This window comes from Blennius ocellaris (assembly GCF_963422515.1).
Source record: "Blennius ocellaris genome assembly, chromosome: 7".
NCBI lineage: Eukaryota > Metazoa > Chordata > Actinopteri > Blenniiformes > Blenniidae > Blennius > Blennius ocellaris.
The window spans coordinates 8,175,353-8,188,025 of record NC_137656.1 but is presented as its reverse complement, the minus strand read 5'-3'; the positions used below and the strand labels follow the sequence as shown (position 1 = coordinate 8,188,025).

Genomic DNA, 12,673 nt, shown 5'->3' with positions numbered 1-12,673 from the left:
TTCCTCTTTGGCAAAGGCCAGGTGTTGATGTCAGACCCTGCCTCTGCCTCCATCAGCACTTTTAAGTGGCAATCCGTAAACACCAATGCTGTTTTTTTTCTTCTTTTTTTTTCTTTGATCCCAATCGGTATGTGTTCTCTCCACTCTGTGAGCTTATTTATTATCACACAGCTGGTCAAACATAACCATCCAGAGAGTTCAGCTTACTAGATTGTCTGAGTGCTCTAGAAATAGGGAGAAAAAAAAAGGTACTCGGAGTGAGACGCCCTCAAACAGCCACAAACACGAACGTATGTGATATTGGTTCAGCGATTGAATTATATGCATGGCATTATCAACAAGCAAGTAAGTGCTGTGCTGTTCTGTTCCAAAAAAAAATGTACTCGTCGAGGATGTGGAGGACTGAGACATTAGAAAACAAGCAGCATGTCTGCAGGAGCTTACATGCAACTGCTGAAAATGGAAGAGTAAAAACTGAGACACAGGCAATGCAAGCATAGAGTGACTGAAAATCATATCATGCTCACATTCATACCTGGCAATTTTTGGTGACCAGTTAAACACAAATGCACATTTTTGGACTGTAGGAGGAAATCGGAGTGCCAGAAAAAAAATAAAAATTCTGTCTACACAGGAAGGACACAAAATGAGGGAATTCTCAAGGTGCCTTCCAATGCAGCATTGTGCAGTGATCATTAATAATCCTTCATTGTTCCCTCTTTTTACAGCTTAAAAAATATTTATTTAAACAGACAGTTTTACAGTAAAAACACACATTATTGCTTATATTTTCCCTGTGACCAGTCATGAATGAATACCGACACTCCCCATACCAGAACACAACACGTACACCGACAGGCGCCCCTGCCTCTTTAAACATTGGGAATACCACCCCATCACCCTCCTTCACATATGCAGACAACTCCACACACTTTCCTTTCCCACCCTTCCTCCACCTACCCCCCCCCCCCCCCCCCCCCCAATGCTCCTTTTGTTTCGTCCCTCCAGTGAGAGGGAGACTCAGATCAAAAACTAGTCATTTAAAACCGTAACCAACCGATTTTCTCAAGGAGTTTTTTTTTTTTTTTTTTGCTCCCCTCTGGGCTGGCATACAGTCGGATCCTCAGTTTATGAAGGCTGATGGGCAGCCCCCCCCCCCCCTCACTCGACCCTCCCAGCCCCTGACAAAACAGCTGGTGTCACTTTGAGAGGCCCAGAAAAGCAAGTGCCAGGCTGGATTTGACAGGCAGAGGCTAAAAATCCAACCCTGACGTTGTCATACAGACAACAAAACAAACACTGACTTGCTCTTGGCCTGAGATTGCATCAGTGTTACTGTTTGAAAGAGTGTGTGCATGTGTGTTTTCAATGCATGTTTCTCCTCAGTTGCACTCCCATTGCCCTTCAATGAGGAAGGGTTTCGGTAGAGAAGACGCCCCTTCTTGTCCATTTATGGAAAAGCATCGTTGGCTCTTAAAGGAACAGAAGAGGAGCTGATATATTTGTTTGAGCTGGCAAAAAGCTCCATGTGTAGGATCTGTGTTGCTAAATGCACAAAGATCGCATCTGTGTTGTGCTTTCTTTTTATGTGCTGTTCTGTCAAAAGCAGGAGGAGAGCTTGTCTGACAACTTCCTCTTGTCAATTTATTTTGTTGTCTTCTGCTGTTCCTCCTCCACCGTCTACCTCCAGCCTGCTCTACTCTTTCTCCCCTATCCCCACAGCTATATTTGGATAAACGTAGCTGAAGAGATGTCTTGGTTTTTAGTTCCGCTTTCTGCCCACTTATACTGCTCACACATACGCGAGAATGCAAGTATGATGATCCTCTCATTGACATGCTTACTGGATCTGGTAATGAGGACACATATGTAGAGCTCATACAGCATTTAGTCAAGTAATCAATGAGTTGATTTCTGCAACCAGCTGTTTTGACGAATGGATGGGATTTTAAGTCAAGCTTTAAAAAATTACAGTAAATGTATTGGTTTTGGCCAAAATAGTCATTGAGTTAAGACATGCAAAGAGGCCAGCCAGAATTCCAGTGTGATGGCTTCAACTGAAATCCAGCATTGCCAAGTGAAAAATCTGCTTGAATTTACTGCTAAAAAATATTTTCTTACAAAATTCAATTTTATGTCTCTTTATAGCAGTTTCAATATGACAGCAGTGCAGTGACTTGGAGGAATACACTCTCCATCTTGTTTTGGAAACAGAGGCTGGGAGTCACAGATGGAAACTGAGCAGGAGGTAGACATAGATCAGGAGACACAGGAAGGCAGTGACTGACACATAAAGAGGCAGAGAGCTGCCAGTATAGTTCCTCTCGCATGTCTCGACAGCACACACAGCTGATAACAACTCCGGCAAGGTGCAGGTTTGTGTATCTGACAGGAGGGCCGGGCAAAACTAGTCTGACAAATGTGTTGGTTATAAATAATATTGGGCGCAGTCAATTGAAAACAGTCTTTCAAAAACATGCCTCACATTTGTTCAAATCCTTGTTTGTGTCTATTTTGGAGTCATGCAATTTTTACATGACATTTCCATTCATTGTCGTATAGGAGGATGAGCCGTCTTCATGAAGTGTGAACAACATTGAGATGGGGAAGATTTCTTAATTTACAACAGTCTCACTGTGCATTTTTTTTTTCAACCTATGAGTTAAAAATCTCAAAGGTGTTACAAAGTATATCAGAAATATAAATACTTTTCTCATTTCATTGACAGTTTCAAGCTTTAGTTTTGTGACAAAATTACTTGTAAGTAAGTAAAGTGTTATTATCATGCAATTACCAGCAGTGAAACAAGTGTTCAATTATTTTTGTGTCTTTCAAGGACCGCTGTGCCGAGTTTTACCAGACATTCAACAAGTGTATACCCCTCGGAGAGGAGCATGCAGTGAAGTTCTAAATGTTTAAAATTCTTACTTGAATAATGGCTGACTAACTCATAAAACCACAATGATATGTGTTCCATGTGACTTCCAGCTAAATGATGTAACTTCAGTAGAAATGAATAATTTGAAAGCATACTCTTGCAACATCTTAATTAAGGGGGGGCAATTAAAAGTAATGCATGAGTTACTTTTCAAAGTTAATGGTTACTTCATTCAGTAACTTATAAAGCGGTGCAGGAGTTAAGCAGTAACTAGTGACAAATGAAGTGAACACAAAGAAGAGAGTTCACCCACCCAATAGATTATTTTCATTTGTTCTTATTTCATTCATCTTACCTGTCCTTATTGGTCACTGACGCAATATTTGTTCTTGACCGTTTTGCATGTGATTAGCACGAAGTGCTTCAAACTGCACAATCTCCTACAGCTGCGTGAGGGTACGACGAGATAGTGCACACCACGGTGCGATGCACTTGCCCCCTCTGTGTGTACTTTAACCACACCGCTCTGAAATAGTTCCTGCGTAGCCGACGTGCTGTTCCTTAGTCGCTCACGGATGCCAAAATGCTCATGCAAACACACTGCTGAGACGCAGTGCTCCTGGTGCTCAGCTGATAAACTTCCTCACTTGCAATTCATATCTGTATCTGGACTCCAGCCATAGATAAGCCTTCTGCTTTTGTGCTTGTGTATGCACTGCACACACACACACACACACACACACACACACACACACACACACACACACACACACACACACGCACACACACACGCACACACACCACCCGAGAAAAGAGTAGGGTGAAATGCATAGATGTTGACATCTTTTCTCTCCCAGATGTGTACCGCTCTCGTAACTGTTTATTTCCGAACAAGCACAGAACTGCACATAGATACAGGGGTAGCTACTTTATTTATGCCTCACAGGAAATTGTGAAGTAACAGCAGCAACAAAATAACCCCATAAGAAAGTGACACGCAGGAAGAAACATTGAGAACCTGCCCAAAATAATCAAGAATGATGAAACGAGGGCTTAAAGGCACACTTTTTTGACACGACTACAAGTTAAAGTTGGCACATAAAACATGACACACAGACACAGTTTGCACACACTCTATCTTTCCTGCACTTCTGCTGAACAGGCCGAGCAGGTGGGCGGGCTTTGAGCTGCTGCACGCCTCATACCTCCTTTCACTGTTTCCTCCCCGCAGCCAATCAGACCTCCAGCCAGTACAGCTGACCCCCCTTTTCTCTAGCCAATCAGCAAGCAACATCCACTCCCCCCCCCCTTTCTTTTCTTTCCCCTGTATGCCTTCACTGCTGAGTGAGCAAAGCACGCCTAGCTCTATCAGCTGAGAGGAAACCAACACACACACATGCACATCGACACAGAGAGAGGAGGTATAGAAAGCTCGAAAGGAGGGGCCTGAGAGCACATAGAGGAAGGGAAGAGAGGGTGAGGAAGAGGAGGAATGGGAGTCGAGGGGGAACTGAAGCATGAGAAGGGGCTTTTGTGTCAAAGATACTTTGGAGGTGCGCAAATCAGAGAAAGGGGGAAGGGGGAAGCCTGAGAGGGAGGGAACAGGCGGGACTAATGGAGGCTGAGAGTTGTTGATGGGCTTTTGATTTGTGTGTGAGGGTGGAGAGAGGTAGACAGGAAGAAAACAAGAAAAAGGGCTAGGGGAGAGCGAGCACCGGTGCAGGCTTTTGGACATCCTGACAAAACAAGCGAAGGGAGGCAGCACGACTTGACTGGTCCCTGTCGACACCTCCTATTCAATAGGGAGGAAGCAAAGGAGAGACAACAAACTGGAGGAGTTGAGTGAGAGCAGGCAGGCTGACCCTGTGGAAAACAGGAGGACAGAGGCGGACAGAAAGAAAAGTCAGCGCAGTCAGTCATCCCAGACCCAAAGTATAAGAAGGAACAAGGGGAGGGGGCAGTCCAAGCCTGCGAGTTAAAGCCCATCTTTCCGTGCCGGTGAGTGTTACGACTTCTGCTGTCAAGTCAAGTGTACTAACGTTACTCCTGTTGATCACTGTCATATTGTCAGGCGGCCTCAGATGACTCAATGTCTCCTAAAATGGGTATGTAACCAGCAGTGAGACAGACAGGCAGGCGAACGGACATACACATAGAGGGAGGGAGAGACCCTGTGTCAAACAGCATTCTCAGCAACTATGTCACTGAGCCAGCTTAGTTTAGACTGCTGTGTCTCTCTCCAAAGCTTCGATACTGTATATGCATTTGTTGTAACACTGTCTCCCTTAGCGGGGGGGGGTTATCAGTTTCACTCCTGTGATGCCTCACGGCTTCTGTAACTTTTTGCCTTTGCAACACAACCTGTCCTCTGTCTTTGTTTAACCCTCACCGACATACCCATGGTCACAGTAAGCTGTCATTACATCCCCTCTGTGGACAGCACACTCCTGTAATCTAATCAACAGCTGATTGTTTGTAGAGCACCTAGCAACTTTTTTTTTTTTTTTTCCCCTTCATGCTTGAGAATGCATGTTTATCAGCCTGCAGGCATGACACAGGCTCTGGGAGGAGCTCGGGTGGGGACCTGCTAAAACTTGATGAGACAATCGGGGCATTTGGGAGTAAGGCTGCTAACCTTGTGCTGATTCTATCTGGGCCTCTGTGTGAAGGGTGGACCGAGGACAGGAGGAGGGGACAGTGCAGCTGCATGAGCTGCAGATGAGGTTTTTTTTTTTTTTTCCCACAAAAGACCCTTTCAGGATGACAGCTTAGATCACTGATTGAAAATGAATAACTTCAGAACTATAACATGGTGGCGAATTCACTTTGTTGAAAAAGACAATTGCTGCAAATGCTGTCTTTCATCTGTAATAATTATTCAGTCAACTTTAAAAAAAAAAAAAAAAAAGTTGTTATGAAAAGAAAGTAATTATCGCTGTCATGCGTTATAATCCACGAAGTTGGCATCAGTACCGAAATCCAAAAGGAACGTTGATATCCTCCAGTATTCAAGCTTTTCCAAGTGGCAAGTATAGAAAAGAAAGTGTTTGTCTTGACTTTTTTTCTTTTTTCCCCATGGAGACAAAAATAAACAGACAAGTTTCAATAGACATTTCTTGACGGTGTTATGAGCAGACATCAATAATGGATGGCTTTTGAATTTATTACCAGGCACTGTTTCACTGAAGTCCTGAAATGTTAACAATTTTTGGAGCAATATTGTTTAATTGCATTAATCATTATTAATTTTGCACCTGACAACAGCGTTTCGGGAAATGCTGCAGGTGAAGCGACTGCAAAGAACGGTCAATCACCAGACATCCCACACTTTAAAATGTAATAGAAATAGGTTTAAAAACCTTTGTGTGGACTTACTTTTGCTATTGGCTCAGTGTATACATTTATCACAGGTGAGTTGTCTGGGAAGCTTTTGACTGAAACTTTTCTTTGCATTAGAGCAAATGAATCATGATCATTTACTAAAGTGAATATTGTGGATCGACCTTATACATACCTGTCAAAATTTGGAAACAATATAGCGCATCTAAACTTCAACTCAAACAGGAATGACTGAGTCCAGACGACTGTAAACAGAACAACCGTTTTCCCCTCCAGATACAGTTTCTCAAAGATAGAGAGCAGCAAGTATGCAGTTTACAAAAGTCAAAATTATGTAGTGGTGGTATTTTGAGTTCCTCTGGTGAGGATTGTAAGCATTGTCAACAAAGCTCAGTCAAACCCATTGTAATTGTTGTATTAAATTGTTAGGCGTTTTTTTTTCTCCTGTTTGTTTAAAAATGAATATTTTTAACTGCTGAAAGAGAAACAGCACACAGCACTAAAAGGAGCATCGTGTGTGTGTGTGTGTGTGTGTGTGTGTGTGTGTGTGTGTGTGTGTGTGTGTGTGTGTGTGTGTGTGTGTGTGTGTGTGTGTGTGTGTGTGTGTGTGTGTGTGTGTGTGACATTTGGCTGCTGTGATGAATATACACAGGCCAAATGTCAGGATACTTTCAGTGGATAGACGCTGGCTGTGAACTCTGCCCCCATCACCTCAATAGATTTTACTGAGAGCTCCTTTCTAGGTCATAACCAGCAGCCTGCCCCCACCTAATGACATGTTTCTGCACACGTTAGTGCATCTCACTGTTATGTGATCTGTGTGCAGCTTTGTTCCAGCACTTTTCACAAATGCTCATGTCCTTTTGGCAGAGGTCTATCTCAAGCTAACTCTTTGTCCAAAGCCACGAGGGTCTACATGTCATCGGTTGTGAAAACTGAACCCAAATGTAGATGAGCTCCTTCCTTGCCTGTTACCATTATTGCAAACACCACCTCACTCGTTTTGATGAACTCAGTCACCCCGGGCCTCCTAATGTGCAACAAGACATTTGACCCAGGCCGGCTGACCTCTGACCTCCTGACCACAGTCTTCTTCAGTCTGAAGGATGCACTGACACACAATAGGGCTAATGTGTAGACGGTAATGCATTCCTTCGAACACTCTAGACTTGTTTTTGAATACACCTCTGCAAGCTAAATATCTCTTTTTTGAGTGTCCCCCCCTCAGAATACATTTGACATGGTCGTATAAAGATATGGAGAACAACCGTACTTTTTGAAAAGTTGTTTTGATAAGTATTGTAAACTTTTTTTTAAGGATTAGGCTGTATTTCATCATTTTGGAGTTTCATTTATTTGCGTATGCAGTTTTTCAAACTTTCAAACATTTATCTTAAAAAAAAAAGAAGTAACATTGATTAATGGTAAATTTGTTATACTACCTTAGTCCTTATTTGTGTTATTCCAGATCTAAATGGGTCAAGGCCAAATACATTTATATTTGATTCTATATGGCACTTTTACGAGACCCCCTTTTTTTTTTTTTTATAACTCAGTCATTATTGTCTTCCCCCTACATATTGTATTACCACCTTATGTTGCATGCTCGTTAAAGCTGTGATGGAAACAAGTAAATGGGATCAGTTCAGGCTTTTTTTTTTCCATCCCCCAAAAGTATATTGAACTACATCATTGAAATAAATTGTATTGCTTGTGATTGTTTTCTGGATTGTTTTGCTTGTTTCTTTTCAGTCAGTTCTACTTTTGAAAGATGGAAGACGTTCATCTTTTAACAGTAGATTAATGGGCAGTTTGGTTGGCCCTGACACTCATGAGCCTCTTTGTGCTTATTTTTATTTTTACATTCCTCAAGGTCTTTGGCCAGATTTCAGTCCCCCTCTCTCCGATGCTTCCTCTTTCTTCTCTGTCTCTGTCCACCTGTCTCTATATGTTGCTGTTGGTACCTGTCAGATGTTTCTTATTAATTTGTTTGCCATCGCACCATTTCCCGACTCGCTCACCGTCTATCTGAATGATTGTCTTAGTTCCCATGCTGCAGATGTTATGTCGAGATTGCACCTGGCCAGCCAATGATGCGATACCTTTTCATTAGTTATTGTCAGAAATGCTCGGCAAGTGAAACAGCTTCCTCTCTTCAAGAGTGTTTATTTTCATAACGACACTATATGTTCTGTATTTGAGTACCACACAGTTGCATGTGCAAGTCATGTGTTTCAGTCAGATCAGATTGCGCATACAGAGCCTGAGTATGACCAGGAGAGCATTGTCACAAGGATAAGTGGGAGTGTATTATAAATACTACAGTGTTCAGCAATGCAGCAATCGAGAGTTGCTGAGATCCCAAGTCGTAGTTGGCACACACACCCAGGCGCCCAGAACCATTTCTTGGGGTGAAGCCAGAGTGTTTCTCCTCCTACCGGACCAGGCCTGAAAAGGAGGCCATGCAGGCAGTTCCTGCCAGCCTTCTGCACAGTTAGAACAAGGTCAGAAATTAAGTTGAACCTAGCGCAGAGCCTTTGGGTCCTCCAAGTAGCTGTGATACGGACACTGACTATAAATACTCCTGCTGACTCTTCGCCCATTCTTCCCAACCCCCAACTCACTGTTTACAAGGAGAGGTGCTTCCTGGTGTGTTTTGATTCAACACGCAATTCATGTGGAACTTATACCTGTCAGTTTCTCTGTGATACTGAAGCTTATTCACTGCAAGATAATCAACGGAATTCTAATACTCTTGGCTAATATGAAAGCTGCATTTGTTTTTGGCAGCAGCTAATATTAAATAGAGCTCGAAAGAGATTTTAGAACTTAACACAATACTACCCTGTTTGATTTCATTCTTTTTTTAATTTTGTCTTTCTCCAGAAATACGGAATGTCGTTATGATGTTAAACATTGTTATGATTCCCCTTAATTCCTTCATATAATGTGTTTTTTGGATTGTGGTGTGAATTTTTAAAAAATAAATCTTCATTGCCACTCACTTGATTTTATGATTTTATATAGATTCGTTTTGTTTTCCATGTGACACTGCAAGTTGTTTGGTTTAAAAAAAATTTTTTACTGGAGAGGCACTCAAGGGTTTATGCTAAATCTGTGCAGCCTTTTCCCAAAGGAGGTGTTGTGTGACTGTACAGGGACCATATATCATGTGAGTCATTACAGGTGACAAGGGCTCTGCTCCTGACATCCATGTCTACGATGCGGCAGAAAAGCATTATTAGCTGATGATAGTGCTGATGCTACGCAACTGCAATTCCATCGGTAGTGTATGTTTCGTTTATTTTGGATATGGGAGGTGGAGGTCAAGTCTGTCTCCTGTTTCTTGCCCTTCTTTGTAGAGGTTCCAAACTCTTGTGTCATCTTTTTGGAGGTTGTGTTGTTTTAACAAAGAAACAAAATGGAATCAATTTAAACATTATGTTGTCAGCCAAAGCTGTCAGTCAGTGAGAGTGCAACTATTCTAATGGTCACATGACAACCTTCATTTTAATGATGGTACACTTGTGAAACCACTGAATGTTCTTAAATTAGCAATTCTGAAGGACGGGGGGAGCGATTAGTGCAAATAGCACTGAGAAATGTCTTCTGCCTCTCACAAAATGATGAATCCATTCTTTGCATATAAAAGACTTGTCTGTTGGATGCTCAATCATTAACATGACTGATTACAATTAACCCAATTAGTTTCACCAGGTGTTTTTCTACACAACTTCTCCTGCCAATTGTCTCAGTTTTAATACTTCATATGTCGTCTCTGTTCAGTCAAGTATGGGATTTTAATGATTTTCTCATCGTGGGAGTCGTGTGCCTATGTTTTATAGGGTTTAAACTCTATTAGAACCAGGCTTTTAATGTTAAAGATTCGTTCTTATTATTAAAGGATGATATTTGACATCAGTATGTGCAGGGCTCCTCTGCTTCAGTTGCATTGAAAACCCACACATTCATGTCAGTTTGTCCCCTCTTGCCTCATCTTTCAGACTGTGTCGTCATTTTTATGTACGTAATGGATCTCTTCTTAATGCGTCACCACCGTTTCATCATATTACATTCAAGGGAAGTGCAAACAAGTGAAGTAACCAGTTGCTGTAACTTCGGACTTGGTGGGAACTAACTATATTCCTCTTTGTTACTGATTGATATGTGTGCCAGCAGGGTGTTAAATATTTCATCCAGAGCTTAAAGGTCCCTTCAAATCTTTTTCCTGCTTTAAGTGAACAGAAACAAAGGCCTTAATCACAGTCCGGTTTAATTCTTGGCTGACTGTACTCATCTAATAAAGGGCTGCCATTTTGCTGGTGCGTATTTATTTATTTTGGACGGGCATCTTTACTGATATCCTCCACCCCACCACCCTCCACCCCATCCCTCTCAAGCCTCTCTCTCTTTTTAGCTCAGCCTGTCTTTCTCCCTCTTTGTAGCCAAGCACAAAGGAGCTGTTATCCTTGGGCTACTGGTTGCCACGGTGACTGCTCACTTTGCTCCCCCACCCCATCCTACATTCCCAAATTCTGGTCCAAGTGGGTTGGGAAACGGGCCGCGTTTCTGGGGCTCTCACCATTTAGTGCCAAGTTAGTTGGCAAACTGACTCATCCTTGTTTGATTAAGAGTTTTGAAGTTGAAGGACGCGCTTGTTGGAAATAAAATTAAAAAAAATGGTGGCATGGTCAGTTGATTTGAATTATTGTGGTTCATTTATGAATTGGTTGATTATGTGTTGATTATGTGTTGTTTCCGTTAGTAACCACTTCAAATAGTGACTCGTAATGTGTGGGGATATTGCCTGCAACCTGTCTTTTTCAAAGTGAAAAGCTGTGAACTGCGTGAGTGTATGTATACGTGTTTGAGTTAAGTATCTGTCTGCGTGCAGAGCAGTTTTTGACATCCTTTGTCTGCCTCTTCAGGAGTTCTGGGTGGAATGACGCCGCCATGATGCCACAGCAATGCTTCACCTCACGCCCAGGTGACCGAGGAGGGCGTGTTTGGCTCTCAGCCGATCACAGAGGGAGCCCCGATAGAGTTATCACCAACCTGGACTCAGAAATATTAACCTTCAAATAACCTCCTGCATCACTGACACTCCCCTCCTTTGGTAAGTTTGAACCTTCATGATGATCATTTGAGCGGAACACTCCTGTACAGTTTGATGGTGTATGGAGAACCTCATCAGGGGTGCAGGACATGCAAACCAAAACCATCATCAGGTTCGCTCACCTTTTCATGAAATTGCATAACCTTAGAAGCTACTAGGAGAGAAACTGAACTATACAGATTTGTATTAAAATAAGTTTGTGATGCTGATCCACTGGCTCAGCATGCTATTTGTGAGTGTTGGTGTCAGCTAATGACAGCAAGAAACCATGTAGATTCCATCGTTATGTTGATACAAAACAAGACAAGTGAAGCATTATGTCATGCCACCATTGCAAAGGCAAGGAATGTGGTTCAAGGTCTTGGTCCTCTTTCACTTTGAAGACTTGAGTTCTTTAAAGCCAGTAGTATTTAAGGTAACTTGCCTTTGAAAACTCAAATTAGTAATTCAGGGACCAGCAACATATAAATGACTCTTCTCAATATTTGTGACCCATTGGGTTGTTTCTGGCCACGTTTTGAGTCCCAGATCTATTGTCTCCTTTGCTCTTGACTTCTACTGTTTCTCATAGTTTTTCATTTTTGTTCAAGTATTTTTTTCACTGGAGGATTACTTTAATAGTTGTGTAACTTTGTGCACATTTAAAAGAGCCTCACTTTCTTATGATATAGCCAGCTACACATTTGTTCCAGCTCAATATAGCTGAAAGCAAATACCAAGTACTTTATCAATTTAGGGCATACATGAATCAAGTAGAACGTCCTATATTAAAAAGATATATACATTTTTATTTTTGGAAATGTCTTTGACCTCGTTCAGTTTTCTTGATATTACACCACCAAAAAAGGACTGACATATATATATATATATATATATATATATATATATATATATATATATATATATATATATATATTTTTATTTTTTATTTTTTATTTTTATAGCTATTAGATAATTTATCTTGTCACTGAGAAAAATTGTTATATTTACCCCTCTTGTCTAGATCCCCCCCCCCCCCCCTCTTTACTGCCCTACCCCTGGAGACTTGCTGTTCCTGATTACCTGTCTTGGGATGTTGGCGTCATTTCGCAGCAGCTGCCATGGAGATAGACGAGTTCCTGTAGAAGGTCATTTCAGACACAGCTTTCAGATGTTGTGCCAGATTCAGCTTGTCCACGCGGGCACTATTAGACAAGGCCGAGCACAGAGGTAAGATCTCCAACCTAGACTTCAGGCAATCATGGTTCATGCATCCATTGTGTGAATGTTGAAGGCAAACTGGAGAGCATTCAGTATTCACACTTGCATTTTCTCATATTGTCACATCAACATACAGTTGA

General features: G+C 41.8%; 1 protein-coding gene across 3 annotated transcripts in view; it reads left to right on the top strand.

Moving 5' to 3' along the window:
• atosb (atos homolog b) overlaps positions 1 to 12,673 on the top strand; it is a 30,900-nt gene that overhangs the window by 9,319 nt on the left and 8,908 nt on the right. The window contains exons 1-3 of one of the 3 annotated variants that reach the window (XM_080499382.1): positions 4,457 to 4,876; positions 11,146 to 11,333; positions 12,426 to 12,542. The gene's annotated coding sequence lies outside the window, so the exon portion shown is untranslated. Of the gene's footprint in view, positions 1 to 4,456; positions 4,877 to 11,145; positions 11,334 to 12,336; positions 12,543 to 12,673 lie in introns of those variants that run through there. The other 2 variants (XM_080499381.1, XM_080499383.1) reach the window with 2 other exon arrangements.